The sequence below is a fragment of the Mesocricetus auratus genome, unplaced genomic scaffold (assembly GCF_017639785.1).
Source record: "Mesocricetus auratus isolate SY011 unplaced genomic scaffold, BCM_Maur_2.0 Super-Scaffold_100014, whole genome shotgun sequence".
NCBI classification, from domain to species: domain Eukaryota; kingdom Metazoa; phylum Chordata; class Mammalia; order Rodentia; family Cricetidae; genus Mesocricetus; species Mesocricetus auratus.
Window position 1 is genome coordinate 48,989,336 of NW_024429197.1, and position 17,127 is coordinate 49,006,462.

Sequence of the window (17,127 nt, forward strand, 5' to 3'; positions counted from 1 at the left end):
GAGGAATAAGGTGAATAGCACTTGTCCTATCCTGGATTTGTCCAGGCTGTTTAATAGTGAATATTATCATTATTGAGAGGCTACATTGTGCAGGATGGCAGAAAAGCTGACCTGATTTTTCACATTTAATCTTCCCATACTTAATTATTCTACCTTGCAATACTGATATTATTTCATTTCTCCCTGGTTTAGTGACAATGAATATATATCCCTCAAAAAATTATTTGTAGATCAAATTATTCCTTTAGAGTAAATCTTCCTAGGTATAAGTCCTGAAATAAAAGTTGCAAAAACTTTTGGCTTGTGTCACAAAATTCCTTTCATGAAGTGTTCATGGTTCATTTGCTCATCATCCCATATGTGTTTCTTGCTAAGAAACTGATGCTTCACTCTCCTGAAGTAAGAGTTATAAACCTGAAATTCCAAGAAGATAATCCTATAAAATTTTACCTCATCAAAGGTGATCAATTTATTTTACGACTTTTTGCTCCACCTGAGCGTGTTCAAGAATGAAGGAGACTTTGTGTGCTGCTGTCAACACCGGCGCGATTGTACAGTCAGAATGAGAGTGAAGCAGGACCCTGCCTTCGGCTGGCCTGTGACTATATAGAGAGCCTCAGTTTCTTCATCTGCAGATTGGTATGGTTACAGTGCCTTTCTTTTTCTTTTTTAGTATAAGAGTTTGAATTTATTCTTAGAGGATTTCGTGCGATGTATTTTGATCAATGCCTGCCCCTCAAGCTCTTTCTGTACCTCTCCACAACACCGTGATGCCTTTCCTATAAAATGCTTTCAAGACGTAAATGCAAGCTCAGCGATGCAAACAAAAAGGTGATCAATTTTCAGATCCCTGGTAGACTGTGACTGGGTAACTAAAGCAAGCTGTAGCAAAATCTCCATTCATTATGACATACCCTGATAGTTCTGTAGGAAAGCTACACAAACTGGTACAAAATTGCTGAATTAGCCAATCCTCTACTGAAGAGTCTATTGACTTGCAGACTACCAAAAAAATTAGGGCTGTACAATGATGGCACATGCCTTTAATCCCAGCACGTTGGAGGCAGAGGCAGGCAGATTTTTGTGAGCTCAAGGCCAGCCTGGTCTACAAAGTGAATTCAGGACAACCAGCACTACACAGAGAAACCCTGTATTGAAAACAAAGCAGAAGAACTGCACTGTTAAAAAATTAGGTGACACTGTAGTTACTTGTAAACTCATGTATTTAAACTCTATCCTCTTTTAACTCCAAAAACTCTAAGCTTATTGTGTGAATAATGTAGATAACTCATGGCACTTTTTTTAAGTTTTCTTTTTTTTGAGATTATAATAGAATTACAACATTTTTCCCTCTGTTTCCTTCCTCCAAACCCTCCCACATTCCTCCTTGCTTTCTTTCATATTTGTGGCCTGCTTCTTTATTAATTGTTGTTACATATATACATATATGTGTACACACATACATTTGGGTTTTTCCCCTAAACAAACCCAGATAAGCCCTTATAATGCTACTTGTATATGTGTTTTCACGGCTGATCATTTGGCATTGGATAACCAGTTGGTTATCTGACCCCCTCAGCACTCATTAGTTGCCTATGACTCTTTGTGTAAGGTTGAGGCCCTGTGGCTTTTGCATGTCTATTGGTATTGTCCTTGTTTAGTTCATGTTCAGTCAGTCATGTGGGTGAGATTTTATGGGCGTAGTTTCTGACATTTTGAGGAGCCAGAGTCACACAGCAAACTCTCTGTCCCTCTGCCTCTTACAGTCTCTCTCCTCCTCTTCTGAAATAACCCCCAAGCCTAAGGAATAGATACTGTGTGTTATAGATGTATTCCCTGTGACTGAGCTCCATAATTCTGCATTTTAATTCATTGTGATGGTCCTTATCTGTTGCAAAGAGAAGTCTCCTTGACGAGGGGTGAGGACTACACTTATCAGTGGGTATAAGGACAACTGTTTATAATGTAGTTTTGTACCAGAAGGCTACACGAAAGCTCATACACCCATAAATCACAGCAAAGACCAGTGTGGCATGATAATCCTAAGGCTGTAGTAATAGTACAAATACCTTGACATCAACCAGAGACTCTAATTGGAATTAAGACCTGATCAACAAGAGGTAATCATACCTCCTGGAAGCCTAACCAACTGCCCATGGTAAGTACAGTCATGGGTCTTGGAAGAGAACCTACAAGCCTTGCTTTTTTTGAGACAGGATTTTTCTGTGTAGCTTTGGAGCCTATCCTGGCACTTGCTCTGTAGACCAGACTGTCCTAGAACTCACAGAGATCCACCTGCCTCTCCTGAGTGCTAGGATTAGAGACATGTGCCACCACCTCCAGGCTCAAGCCTTGAATTCTTAAGCTTAAGCTATCCTCTCAGCTTCCAAGTAGCTGGGAGCTCTGGGCTCCATGGCTAATTTTTAAGAGCTGTTCATTGTGTATGATACACTGTGCTCAAGGCTCCTTATCAGGGACATTTATATTACCCTTTTACAAAAAGAAAACCAATTTTCTGAGAAAACTAGTCCACAAGATAGTATAGTACTCAGACTCCTCGCTACGTTCAAAATTCTCTCCAAAATATGCCTGGTGCCCACTGCAGTGCAAGTTAGAACAACAGCCTGCTAGGTAGCCCTGTCTGTGACACAGTGACTCAGAGTTGGCACTTGAAGGCTTTCTCATCAGAATCCAATAGTCCCACTTAACCACAGTACCACTTAAAAAGCAAAGCATGGGGTTGGAGAAATACCTCCATATTAAGAGCCCATTCTGTTCTTGCAAAACGCCAGAGTTCAGAGCCCAGCATCCATTCAGACAGGTCAGAAATGCCTGTAATTTCAACTCCAGGGGATCCTATGTCCATTTCTAGGCTCCATAGACAGCTTCACTCACACTTACATGTGCACACTTACACACACACAAGTAAAAATGAAATAAAAATAAACCTTTTTGTTTTTTTTAAAGAAAGGTAAAACCTTTACAAATTAACCATGAAAGTCATGAAGTCTAATTTCCATCCCTTCTCCTAGTAAACTTCGGGAATGTTCTCCTACTATCTGTTTGCTTTTTTGGTTTTCTTTGCCACACCCCACCATGTAAACAGCAGTAAGTCAGAAGTCAAAGCAAGACTTTTTCTGGTACTTACCCAACCAGAAATTTGAAACATCTTTTCCTTTTACTCTGCACAATACAGGAAGCCAAATTAGATACGTTTTTATTCCTGTCAAGCTGATTTCAAAGGCAATCTTTCTCTCTCAATGTCACTGTTGTGAAGCCTTGCCAGTTGGCCTTGGAGAAACAGTTAAAAGCTTTCCCAGGGAGTTCCTATCTGCAGGTTTTGAGAACCAAAGTGATTACCTTAAAACAAGATAGATGCTAGTGTTTATTCTTAATACATTCTGCTGACTGAACACAAAGAAAATATGTAAATCAACCCCTCAGCTATAACAAAATACCTATTTACGCTTCAGGGGGAGTGCTATAAGAACCAGAAACATTCTGCTCATTTGGGGGACGAAACAAGCTAAAGCTGACTTTGAAAGTTTTATGTTAGTGCTCTCTGTCTTCTGTCTTTTGCCCTGCCAGTTTGTGGTGCCTGAAGTAGAGGTGTCCCAATTAAAAAGCCATGTGAGTAAGAGAAACGGCTTCTATTCACCACAAGGAGCCTAAACAAGGAAATTTGGTACATCGGTCCCTTGTTGGCTCCTTGCCATTTGCGCCTCCTGGTTTTGAAACCCACTTCTTTGTAAGCATCAGGTGGCTGTGACAAGGTGTCCTCAGGCCTGACAGGATTATTGTGCTGGGTAGAGGGTGGTGGGTTTTGATCAGTGTCTTCAAAGTCAAAGCAATAGCTGCACATCAGAACCCAGAGCCATAATGCAGCTAACATGGGACTCTTTCAGGTGGCCCCAGGGATCGACTTAACTCTCATATGCAGCTTTGCTGTAATTAGTCAGATACAATGGGGTGGGAAGGTGCACATGAAGACACATAGCTTGAGATTCATTATCAAATGTGATTCTGGGAAATAATCACCAGAGGGAGAATGGGAAAATCTCTTTCCTGTTTTGTCTTGCTTTTGTTTGTTCCGAGTCTGATTACCTTATTACTCTTATGACATCTCTTATTGGCTCGATATCTCTATAAGAATGATTATGCTTGGTTTCTAGGCTATAATGTCGCTATTTTATAATATCCAGGATGGCAAACAAATACTGTCCTTAGGCCTTTTTGTGGGTTTTTTCTGTATCCTTACTACTTTTCAAAAAAGCCATAAATACTTTACATTGCTTTAAAGCTAGAATATAGTTATGCTTATTTCAATTTTCTTCTCCAAGAAGTCATTGACAGAAAACTAAGAATAAAGAGACACTTCGTTTATATATCCATGAAAAAACACAATTGTCATGCTCACATCTACAGACTTGACCACATAGACATGTATACAAACACATGGGGTTTCTTAAAGAAATTGAAATCACAGGTGGAAAATACATGATAAAAAGTCAAATAAATCCACACTTAAACATTAACTGTGCCATATGCTTCTCTAATATTGAGACACAGTGGGGTGCCTTAAGAAACTCATTAAGTCCATGGAAGTAACAGCTGGGCTCTGTCAAGATGTCTATTCACTCCACTTACGAAAGAGAAAAAGAGTGAACATGTCCTCATTCTTCTTGGGTTTTCACTGATCGTGACAGGACAGGGTCAGTGCGATGAAAAATGCAAGCATACTTCTTTCTAGGCACCTAATTTGATAAATGGCTTTTTAGTAAACATTTGTTCATGGTTTTTGATAAAGGCAAATACGTCTTTTTGTTCCTTTTTTTTTAATTTTTATCATGAAAAAGTAAGAGTTTCCCAGAATAGGTAACTCATCCAATTCAACCACACAGCAAACAGAGCCTGATAAATTTTGTGGGCAGTAAAGGAAGCTTCTCTTGTCTGTTTTAACTTTATGGATGTCAAAGCAAAACGAATGTCCTAATAATATCCATCACTCCTCGTGCAGTTTTGCAGGGTTTGGAGAAAGGCCTGCATTCCCAAGGCAGCAGCTTTCTCGTCTGTAAGATATAGCTTTAGATACTCCATTTATGTCAGTCACATCAAGAATCTAGTGAATACAGAATTTTACAAAGAATTTCAAACCCAGTTTGAAACTGAGAGCCATGAAATAAAAGGCATCTAAATTCTCTTCCTGATTTAAAGTTCTATGATGCCTTTTTAATATCACTAAAAAACACCCTAGTTCATGAAGCACCAATGCCAAACTGAGATAGTCTCTCAGGTTTACAGGAGAAATTCACTATAGCACCGTGCAGTATAGGAGTTCAGAGCACACTGGGTAGTTAGTAGTTTTGTCTGTTGATAAGTTACAATCAATTCAATATCGCATTGATGTTTGTATAAGCAGAATTCAAATAAGTCTAAGAAATATATAAACCTGCCATTTGGGTCCAAAAACCATCATTCATCTCGTGAATGCTACACAGCTTCAACATTTTTTGTTGGTTTGAGAAATGGCTAACAAACAAGGGAGAAGTAAATGTTTTTCCTTAGTTGATAGTCAACACACTGTCAATACCAAATTCCTCCTTGCCGATGCCTCAGATCTCAAGTAAATAATTCCCAAGCCACAGATCTTTGCTCCTGAAAATGAAATTCACATTTTTAAAATCTATGATAGCTTAAACCAACCTGAGGTTTAGATATGACACCTACAATTCATATTCCGGAAACTTGGTCACCAGCATGACAGTGTTACAAGGTGGTCAAGTCTTCTGTCGCGCATGGAACCCAGTGGAAAATGGCTAGGTTACTTTGGGCACCAACTTTGGAAAGATTTAATGTTGTTCTGACGGGGGTTCAGTTAGTCCTCGTGAGAGTGGCTGGCTGAAACAGCACACATCTGCCTGTGAATCACTGTCTCTCTGCCATGATCTGAACATGTTCTCCTAACACAGGTACCATCTGTGGGGAAATTCAAGCTCATCGGAAAGCCTGAGCTTGGACTTTTGGACTCTGGACTTGTGACCTACAAATATAAAATAAAAATTTAAAAAAACTCATTTTAAAATACTGAGTCAGAACGGCAAAGATCAAGAAAGCAACTGACAAAAACATGCTGGAGAGGATGAGTGTGGAGAGAGGGGTTAAAACCCCTTTCACTTTTGTTGGGATTGTAAATTGATACAGGCACTATGGAAATCACTGTAGAGAATTCCCAAAAAGATAAATGTAGATCTGGTTTATGACCCATCTCTACTACTTGGCACACACATAAAGGACTCTGCTCCAGAGATACTTGCTCAGCCATGTCCATTGCCATTTTATTCACAATAGCTAGGAGGTGGGAAACAACCTAACTGCCCTGAAACTCATGAATGGATACTGAAAATGTGGTTCATATACACAGTGCGATGCTATTCAGGATCCCTTAGTTTACTGTAATTCTTTAGCCAGGTTCGGAGCTCTTATGAGAGTTCCTCTTTCCACACTGCCATGCCTATTAGTGTCGTCTTTGTTCAAGTCTTGTTTTGGTAGCTATGTTGTTGAGGTATAATAAGTGAAGCTTCCCTGTCAATGCTTTGAGACAAAACCCACAGCAGATTTGCTGGTCCTCTTGCTCTTACAATCTTTCTGCCCACTCTTTCCTGGTGCTTTCCAAGCCCTAGATGCAGGAGTTTTGTGATAGATGTGTCCACTGTGGGTGGGCGACCCACAAATAGACTCTGCATGCTAACTGGTTGTCGGTCTCTGTAAGGATCTCTGCGGCAAAGACAAGCTGCTTTGGTGAGTTAGGCACAACATTTATCTGTGGGTATAAGAATATATATTCATAATGCAGTTAGAAATTATGATGGTTTAGGAAAGTGACAGTAGTATGTTCTCCTCTAAGATACATGATCCCACTAGCCTAGAGTAATTGGTTCAGTTTCCAGTACCAATTGTGATTTCCACTCTGTTTGGCAGGCCTTTTGTCCAACTACACAAATACTGGTGACTGTCAATACATGAATGCCACTGTTGCTCCTTTAAAGATATCTTACTATGCTGATCATCATTGTGGTTCACAGGTTTCATAGCTGGGTAGAACAATAGGTTGTTTTCCTTCCTTGGAAACTTTCATAGTAATTTCTGGTGCTGTGAAAGTTAAACCAAATGGAGAAGGCTTTCAGGTCAGATGCAGCTCTGATCCTCAAGGTCCTGTGTCCTAAGGTCATGGTGTCTTCAGTAATAAAGATATACTTCAATCCCTGGGAGGCAAGCAATGGTATTGGTAATCTGTATTGTTTAGGAGTCTCTTGAACTACTCAGACCAACAATTCGATCACGAATTTCTTGTACCTGGTACTGGATTTTTTTAATTAGGTAGTCTGTGCTTTAGAGGGTAGCATTATGAACCCAATGTCTTAAATTCATTCAACATGTGTGTGTGTGTGTGTGTGTGTGTGTGTGTAATTTTGGATACATGAGAAAAAATAAAATTTTATGGCTTTTCCCAAACACCCTTGTTATTTTCCCCTCCTCCACCCCTCTCCTTCTGCTTGATGCCCGCTTTCCCTTCCCCAAATAAAGCCTCTTCTGATCTTCTGTCTCCCTTTAATCTCATTTGTACCCTGCTATTCTCTCTTCGCTCTTCTCCTCCCTCAGAGTACTTTTTCCCTTATCTGATCACTGACTAGTTCTTTCTTAAAACATCTTACGTGGGGCTAGAGAGTTAAATGGGCAGTTAAGAGTACTGGTTGCTCTTCAAGGGGACTCTGGCTTGATTCCCACATGGCATCTAATAGCTGTTTATAATCCTGTTCTAGGGCATCTGATGCCCACCCTCTAGCCTTCAGTAGCACTCCATGCATGTGAGGCACAGACATAAAACATCTATAATGTAATGTACAACTAAATAAAAATTTAAAAAATCATTTAAATCAGCAACAACCAGAAAAAAACTCTTAAATTATAGACCAAAATAGTAAGCTGCTTACTCAATGATTTTAGCAATTGTTTCAGGTACCTTAAAGCTGAATAAAAATTTTCTTCATTTGTATACAAACCTCTCACATATGTGTTTAATAAACATTTATTAAGTATTCTTTATCCAAACCCATTGTAGTTGACAGTGAAAGCATCATATCTTATCCCCAACTCATTCCTATGGAATATCTACCTCACAACTATTTACATTAAAAAAGACACATGAGATTGATCTGTAAATCTAGATTTGGTTTCACATGAAAATCCATATTCTTTCCATAGCCCCTGGATATTCAAGATTGTTATGGAAATAGAAACACTTAAGGTGACCATATATCAGCAAATACAAAGTCAAAAATGCTAGAAAGGTATATTTGTTTCTACATCTGTGCTTAGAAAACAAATCCTAGAAATAGAAAAGCATTCCTACTTGATGTCTCTTGCTCTTGGTCATATGAACCAAGTATCAAAAGAATGTTTATCAAGCAAATTTCCCAAGCAAGGTCTTTCAGAGCTCATAAAAATGTCAGCAAGGTCTTGTGTTTTGAAAGCAGAATAATGATTTCTACCTGAATCTTTTGCTTTGGAAAAAATAAAATTCAGCCCTTACAAAATTTTAGAGCAGCAATATTTTAACATGAAAATAAAGCTAATAGTAGCAATCTCTTTAACTGTTGCCATCTTGTAGGTCTCAAGTGGCTACATTTTAAGCTCTGATTTCATACTTCATTAGTTTCAAAATAACTTATATTTTTAACAAATTCAAGTGAGATCTGATGGCAAAAATATCAACCCACATTTATGTATTGTTTCATATTATCAGATACAGCAAGAAACATGTTCCTATATGAGTTAACATATTTTATTACTTTAAGTAAAAACAGATGTACCATTTTAAAAGCTAAAGATTATGTCATCTGGACCCCTTTGTTTTTCTGAATTCTTCTTAACCTTCTCATAGTCAACTATTACAGCTCACAAATCTCTGAGAATACATGGTATGTTGACAGGATAAAACAGTAGCAATTAAACACAAAGCAACAGTTTATCCTTCAGTAGTTAATTTCAACAAATAGTTGGGGTCAGTAAGAGTAGAATAATAATTCTACTCTCAGTGAGCTCATGTTATTAATATAGTTTTAGAGAAGTAGCTTTTACCACTCAGCTACCATTATAATTCTTCATTCTAATAATCATTTCCATATATAGGCATTTTAACAACCCCACCCAAACTCCTGTCTCTTTAGATTCTTATGAAATATCCTTTTCCTCTGGAAGGACAAATAAATAATAATTATTTTCACAAATGAAGAAAAAACAACACCCATATGTGTAGCTTGATTATCAACTGTAATATTATAAGTCATAAGAACCAATTTCAAACCAAATTCAGTCATCCTTCTACTGATTTTAAAAAACCCTTAGTTCCCTCATACTATGTCTATTTGTACAAAAATGGCACAGATATATGAAAAGAGATGGTAGTAGGTGAGTGTAATATGAAAGCAATAGGAGACAACTCTAAGGAGAAAGGAGACAACAAGGAGGGGACCGTGGATGGGCCAGGAAGATGGTTCAGTGGGTAAAGGCATTTGTCACAAAGCCTAATGACCCGAGTTACATCCTAGAGATTCACATAGTAGAGAGAACTGACTTTTGCAAGTTGTCCTCTGACATCCACATATGCAATGGAGTACTTGTACAATGAGTGCTATTTACATACATCACACACACAATATTAACAATTAAAAGAATGAAGGAGATGAATGATGGTAGTAGGTGAGGGCTGAGTAAAAAGAAACAATATAGAGATATGTATCTGAAAATGTCATAATAAAATACTACTTTCTATGTATCATTTTGTGATTTTGAAAATCTATTAAAATGACATGTACATATAAGAATTTAACACATAATAATATATGTCAAAATACCTAGAAAATAATGTATTTAGACATTCAGAAAACATGACTTGGATCAACAGTGATGATTATGTACTCATCGTGTGGTTGCTCCCACACTTTTTTCAAAAGATGAGAAATCTCTTCTCTTGACTTTTCTTCATGTTTCCCGTTTCTCTCTATCCCAAGCTGACCTTGCAATGTTTCCACCTCAGAGTCCAGAATGTTGGAATTACAGGAATACACCACCCCACCACAACAGAAATTTTAGTCGTGTTTTCTAGGGTGTTAACATTGGTAAAAAACAGAATTACACATGTCATAGAAAAATCATTAATTGTTAATAAATAGTGGACAGTTTTGAGAATTCCACTTTCCAATTCAACAGATAGGATTCTTGGAAGTCATCACCCCACCTTAAGTAAGAAGCTGAAAAAACTGAAAATTGTGCATTTGAGAAGTGGCACCCTAGGGCAGACTATCAAACAATAGACACAGAGATCTAACTGCTAGTAGATGCAGAGAATCTACACACTAGGGATGCAGAGAATCTACACTCACTTGAGGAACCTAGTGTGGGTTTCTCAAAGGGAATCAGGGCCAACATAGCAAACCCACATGCCACCACACAATTTGCGAAGCCCAATGTGCACAAGTCTGAAAGGTACACATTCGAAGTTACCACACTTCTGTGACTTGTACTCCAGGATCCAGTGAGTTCACAGGGAGCATGCAGAACAATGGCATCCTGCTTTTGGGACAGGGGAGGGAATGCAACTGCTCTGAAAATGCAACAGAACGTTCTATTCTTATGGTCAGGTCCGTAAGGTTTATCCTTAGGACAAACCATTTTGCCCGAGGCTAACCTGAGTTTTAACTATTCCCAGTCAAGATAAAGAAAGAGAAGTACATAATTCCAGACTCATTTGGCCATTCTGTCCTGCATCTTGTAGATGAAGACTTTAGAAACATGAGTGATATTTACAGACCAGGGACCGAGAGTCATACAAGTCTGTACAACCCAAAGAACTAAAATACTGCCCATTTCAACACTTCTTACTGCACATTAATAAAGGCACAGATATTAAAGCTTCTTTGACCCAGAACATCCTACTATGGCTCTTTTTTAATGTCGACTTGTCATAAATTAGAATCACCTGAGTAGGAAGCCACTCTTGATGATTGCCTTGACTGATGTGGGAAGACACTCCCTGACTGTGGGCAGCACTGTCTGGCAATAGCCCAGATAAAAGTGGTATTTGAAAGGGATAGCTCATATTTTGCCCACTTGCCCATCTTTCTTGTCACCAAGTTGATTTGTCCAATGCTGCTGCAGCTGATTCCTTCGTTGACTTCAGAACTAGTGTCTCCAAGCAACCAGCATGGACTAGAACCAGAAGCTCTCGAGAAACCTTCTGGGCTTCTGGTGCCAGATTAGGACTACTGAAGCACCCCACCTTTTTGGACAGAGTGCCTTGCCACCTTGAGAGAAAGCTATTGTGGGACAACTCTGAGTATCAAATCATTACCCACAAAGACCAAGTAACTAACTGATTCTCAGTTTCTAGATGTGATTCTACTGTTCTGTTGTAAAGCTGAATTGATACACAAAAGCACACATATATGTGTGTGTGCATAGAAATACATTCATCATATGTATTCTATATAATGTATACATATACCTGTGTGTATGTACATATGCGTATATGTGTATATGTTTATATATGTGTGTACACACAAAGTTCTGTTCCTTTAGAGAAGCCTAGCTAATAGAATCATAAACTGACTTTCAGTGAAAGATCACATATTTAAAGGCAGAAGACACTTTGAAGAGATTGAGCACCAAAATCAGATGTAAATTTGGGAGGATGTTAGAATCAGAAAACTGAAATTTTATTTTTTATTATTTCTTTAATTTTTTGAAATTATAATTGCACCGTTATTCATTCCCCCTTCTCTTTATTTCCTTCAAATCCTTCCATATAGCTCTACTTGATCTTTTACAAATTCATAACCTCCTTTCTTATTAATTTTTTTAGCTATCTAAATAAAAAACTACAACATGACCAGTCACTATCATGTTACTTGTGTGTGTGTTTTCAGAATTAACCATTTAATATTGGATAACCAATTGTGTGCTCTTTTCTGCGGAAGACTATTTCTTCCACTCTCAACATCCCTTAGTTGCCTGTAGTTCTTTGTCCCCGGTCCTATTTTAGAAAGTCTGTTATTGTCTCTGTTCATATTTTATGGATGTAGCTTCAGACACCCTGACACAGCAAGCTCCTTGTTCCTCTGGCTCAGGTCTAGGAAGCTCACGAAACACCAAACAGGATAAATGCTGAACTCTAAACAAAACAAAGCTCAGAAGCAGTGCAAAAACTGTTGTTTGACTATTTCATAACAGAATGTAGCAAAATGTGCCTTTGTTTTACTAAAAATAGTTAGATATGTAATTACATCAATTGCCTGTCCTCCCTCCAGCCCTGCCCATGACCCCTTCCTCCACCCCTTTTCACATCCAACACTCCCTCACAAATTGATGGCCTCCAATTGATGATTATTGTTGCATACAAAGTTCATGCGAAAATATATAAATACGGCCAATCCCTTTACTATGGCTTGGGTGTATGTGAATTCAGAGTGAGTACATTGTATTGAACAATCAATTAGGGGGCTCATCCCCAGGTGTGGTTAATTTTCCTTCCCTCAGCAGTCATTGTTGCCATAGTTCTTTCTCTAGAGGTGAGAACCAGCAATCGAATCTTAATTGAGTAGATTCCATTGATTTTAAAAATATTCATTAATGGTTTATGTTTCATTATTCCATAGAAAGTACAATATATTACTTTTCTCAATTTAATAATAATACTTTGAAACATTCTTTTGAATCAGCAGTTTCAAGCCATGAAAAACACAATATCATGTTTATCAAAGATACTTCTTCTCTTAGATGTACCAATTACAAAAAACTTGTTTCTTTTTGTTGATGAAACAATATGACATCTCATTAACATTGAATTTCATTATGCATGTATGACTCTTGTCTTGTGGTGTTAGTTGTAGTCTTGGTCTTTAGAGGACACATCTTCTGGACTGAAAGGAAGAGTTAGAACAACCTGCCAAATTGGTTACAACTATAAGTACAATCGCTAAAATATAACATAGCCAAGCAACACAAGAATGGCTTAGAATTAAACAATGCTACATTGAAATCCATGAAAGAAAATCAAAACAAAAAATAATATTTGCTGTGGAAGGTGAGAACCACTGTCAACAAAGGTCCAAAGCCCAGGCATGAAGGACTTCCCCTGAGAGTTTCACTCTAGTTTGTAAGTCTTATTGTTATCATGCAGTCATCATGCTTAGTGATATTTAGTAATGGTGTTATTCACAGCAATCATCAAGTTAATTTCATTGTGTTCCTTTGCTATTGACACAGTTTAAGCTTTCATTGTCTCTTTGTTGATGTGCAACAAGCCAACTGAGATCAGTATTTTGTTCCACCACAGATGAGATGACTACTGTCAACTAACTCAAATGGCAATTTGTTCAACTCTGGAATTGAACTGGCATTTTTTCCACAGGTTTACAAAAATTATCTTTTTGGCTAAAAAGGAAAATGTATGTAAACATCCTAAATCTAATTTTTTCTATTATAGTCTCTTGAAGAAAAATTATTGTAACAATGCTACATTTCTTGACTGATTTACTTTGTCATTTTTGTTACATTAATTGTTTATTTTGTGAGCATGTGGGGATGGGTAGTAGCCATAGTGCATGTGTGGAGATCAAAGGACAACTGTCAGGAGTTGGTTTTCTCCTCCTGGCATGTCATGTAGGATTGATGGATCAAACTCAGTTCATCAGGTTTAGAACCAATGGGCTTTCCCTGCTGAAGCCATCTTGCTACCCACCATGTCCTCTTTGTTTTGAGACAGGATATCATGTAGCTTAAGCTGACTTCATACTGTGTGTTTGAGAATAGTCTTGAACTCCTGAGCCTCCTTCTTCCACCTCCAGAGTGCTGGGAAAACAGCCATGCATATACCATCATGCCAAGCTAGTGACAAAATTCTTAAAAGACATATTCCCCTCAAAATCAAAAAATACTTCTTGTGTCTTTAACAAACACACAATTTGCCTTGTAGGAATTTCCATGAATCAGCCTTCATCTCATCGCCTCTCAAATCACATTTATGTCAAATGTAACAGTTTTCATAAATTCCCACAAATCTCTCCAGAGGCCTTTTCAGCCATACACTTCCCTTTTAATTCTTTTTCCTTTTGTGTGACTCGTATCTATCTAATCAGTTTCTTCTGATATCTGAAAACTGACCATAACTCAATTTTTAAAACAGAAATCAAAGCTTTATCTGTTAGATCATAAACAAAATATTCCCACATTTCCCATTTTTGCCTAAAATAAAAAAGATTATAACCAACATAAGAAAAAATATATACAATAAGTACAATAACTATATATAATATATACAGGCAATAAGTATATCAACAATGTCTAGTCCTTTTGCACATGACAAATACAGAGAAAATATTCCATGTGTATCCTATCTTGTTGAGTCCAAAAGTGTTGCACCTAATTCACTTTCTACTCTAATTTGCACTATCCAATTGTTTTTTAATGTCTCTCAAACTTTTACACTTTAAACCTCTTTAGTGAGTTTCCTTTCTTAGTAGATAGAAACTTCATGCTTCTGTCGTGATTAACTAGCTTTGACATGATCCTTTTGTCTAGCCACCTTTCAAGATCAGAGCTGTGGCTATAGTTTCAGACTTGCGTAATGACTTGGGAAGCCATGCTGCTGCCTCGATTTTTGTGTACTTACCAGTTGTGTACTTTGATCTAGCTCATCTGCCCCCTATCTCACGACTCTACTTCACTAAACGACAGACTGATAGACACGGCTAAGTGATCCTTGTTAAACAGCAGCATTCTTGCTGATGAGTGACCTCCCTACACAAAGCATGGCCTTTCTTATCTTTCACCTAAGAATTCAGATGGTCTAATAAGAAAGCCGAAGGTCTTGGTGCACACTGACAGATGCCACTTGCCTTCTTCCAAAGACCACCATGGTAGCATAGGCATTCCACCATAGGCTTTGTCAGTGGCAAAGCAACTATCTGTTTAGGTACATCGCCACGTCAGCATGCATCTAGATGAGGAATCCCACATCCACAACCAACAATGGTGTTCTTCTGGAAAATAATTAAATGAGAAGTGATTTGTCTTGTGACTGTTGTGAGTGTGTTATGGGTCAGTTGCTGCAATTGTAGGATAGAGAGGTTGCTGGGACTGATTATTGGCAGACCTGAAACACAGCCTGGGAAAGTTTTAAGAGAGAAGAGCAGGAGGGAAGAAAGCAATGAATGTCACACAGAAATACAGAAAGCATGTGTTTCATAAAATAATCCAGACTTCTTCAAAATATATAATTGTGTTACAGAGTTTTGTGAAAATAATTTAAAATAAAGGATATTTAGGGTTCACAAATCAGGGCCAGTAATTTTGGATTTCATAATAAAAATGAAAATAATTATAGAATTGAAAAAATGCACATGTTTTTGCATTACAACACACACACACCTTAAAGTCTTTCAGGGAAAAAAAGTAAGTAACTCAGTTTCCCAGCAGGTTCATATTCTATGAAAACCAATTACATTAGTGCCTGTAATCCCAGCACTATTGGGAGCACAGAGTTGGTAGTGGCTGGGGCTATCGACCTGTTGGCCTAGATAGTTCCAGACTGAGCAGAAAGACCCTCTCTCTCTCAAAGGAATAAGGTGAAAATGACAGACTAGGATGTCCATTGTCCTCCTCTGACCTCTGTACATTGGTCCACAGCTGTAGTGAACCCTCACATATGTGCATACACTGCGATCACACAAGTGCACACATCAAAAGCAAACAAAAAATAAATGCTTTTTGAATGAAATGATGGTTGCCCAATGGATGTAAGAGGACATGGGATCGGATGTCCTCTAACGAATACTGACATACACTGACAATGAATATTTCATCATAACATAGAAGGAAAATCTAGAAAAGCAAAGGAAATAAAAGATGGAAAATAAAGAGTAAACAGAAAAAAACAAGTGAGTAGAAACAAAATAAGAAGTCATCACTTAGAAATCGCATCCACACAAAATACATAAAAATAACTGGCAACTTCCTTTCAAGAATAGTGACAGATGTGAGATGCTTGAATATAGGGAATAATCTCTTTATCTTTTGAACCTCATCTCTTTGCCCCCCATTGTCTAAACATCAGAGAGGTTCAATAAGTAATTGCAAACTGAACTGACTGCATTTGAGTGAGGTAATCAAGACTTACTGAGGATCTATTTAGCTTCTTCAAGGAGTTAGAAAATAGCCGGGCAGTGGTGGCGCACGCCTTTAATCCCAGCACTCGGGAGGCAGAGGCAGGCAGATCTCTGTGAGTTCGAGGCCAGGCTGGACAGACAGCCTCGAAAACAATACAGAGAAACCCTGTCTCGAAAAAAAAAAAAGAAAATAGAAAGGAAGAGTTTTATGCCCTTTGTGGGACATGTGCAAAGTAGAGAATCCATCATAGTACATACAGTCTTTCTTGGAATCAATCTCTTGTGTTAATGAGAAACTTGCTTACTGCTTTTCTCCAAGTTATGAAGTTACAAGCATGAGTACAAGTGTGTCTGTGTAAGGTCAGAATTAGCTTTCTTCACAGTATGCCTTGAAAAAATACTGCAAGATATCTCCCTAAATCACTCAGAGCTGAATGCCTCCCTTCCTCCAGAATAGACCAGCGATGGAGAAAGCACCAAGACACCTGGAGCTATTCAGTATTATCCCAGATCAAAGAGGTTCCGCGAGTCTCTGTGGTACCATGACCCTGAGTGGGGCTTTTAGTCATGAGATAGTTGAGGTATGGTATTTCCTGTGCCTGTGCCTGGGGTATGGTATTTTCTGTTGCCTCCTCCAGCTATCCTTATGTAAGTCACCTTCTGCTGAAAACCACAAAATCTAGAATCTGATTATATGTGAATTCATGATAGTGTTGGACAAGAAGTCCCTAAAAGCTCTCCAGGAGATTAGTTGCTCAGGAAACTGAAGTATGCATTTGTGATTATATTAGAAACATGTTGCATTTCGTGATACTTACTTTGTTTCTCAGGTTCACTGAACTATTAAAAATGTCATGAACCAGTCCTGTGGTCTGCAAACCCTATTTGTTCTTGAGACACCTTC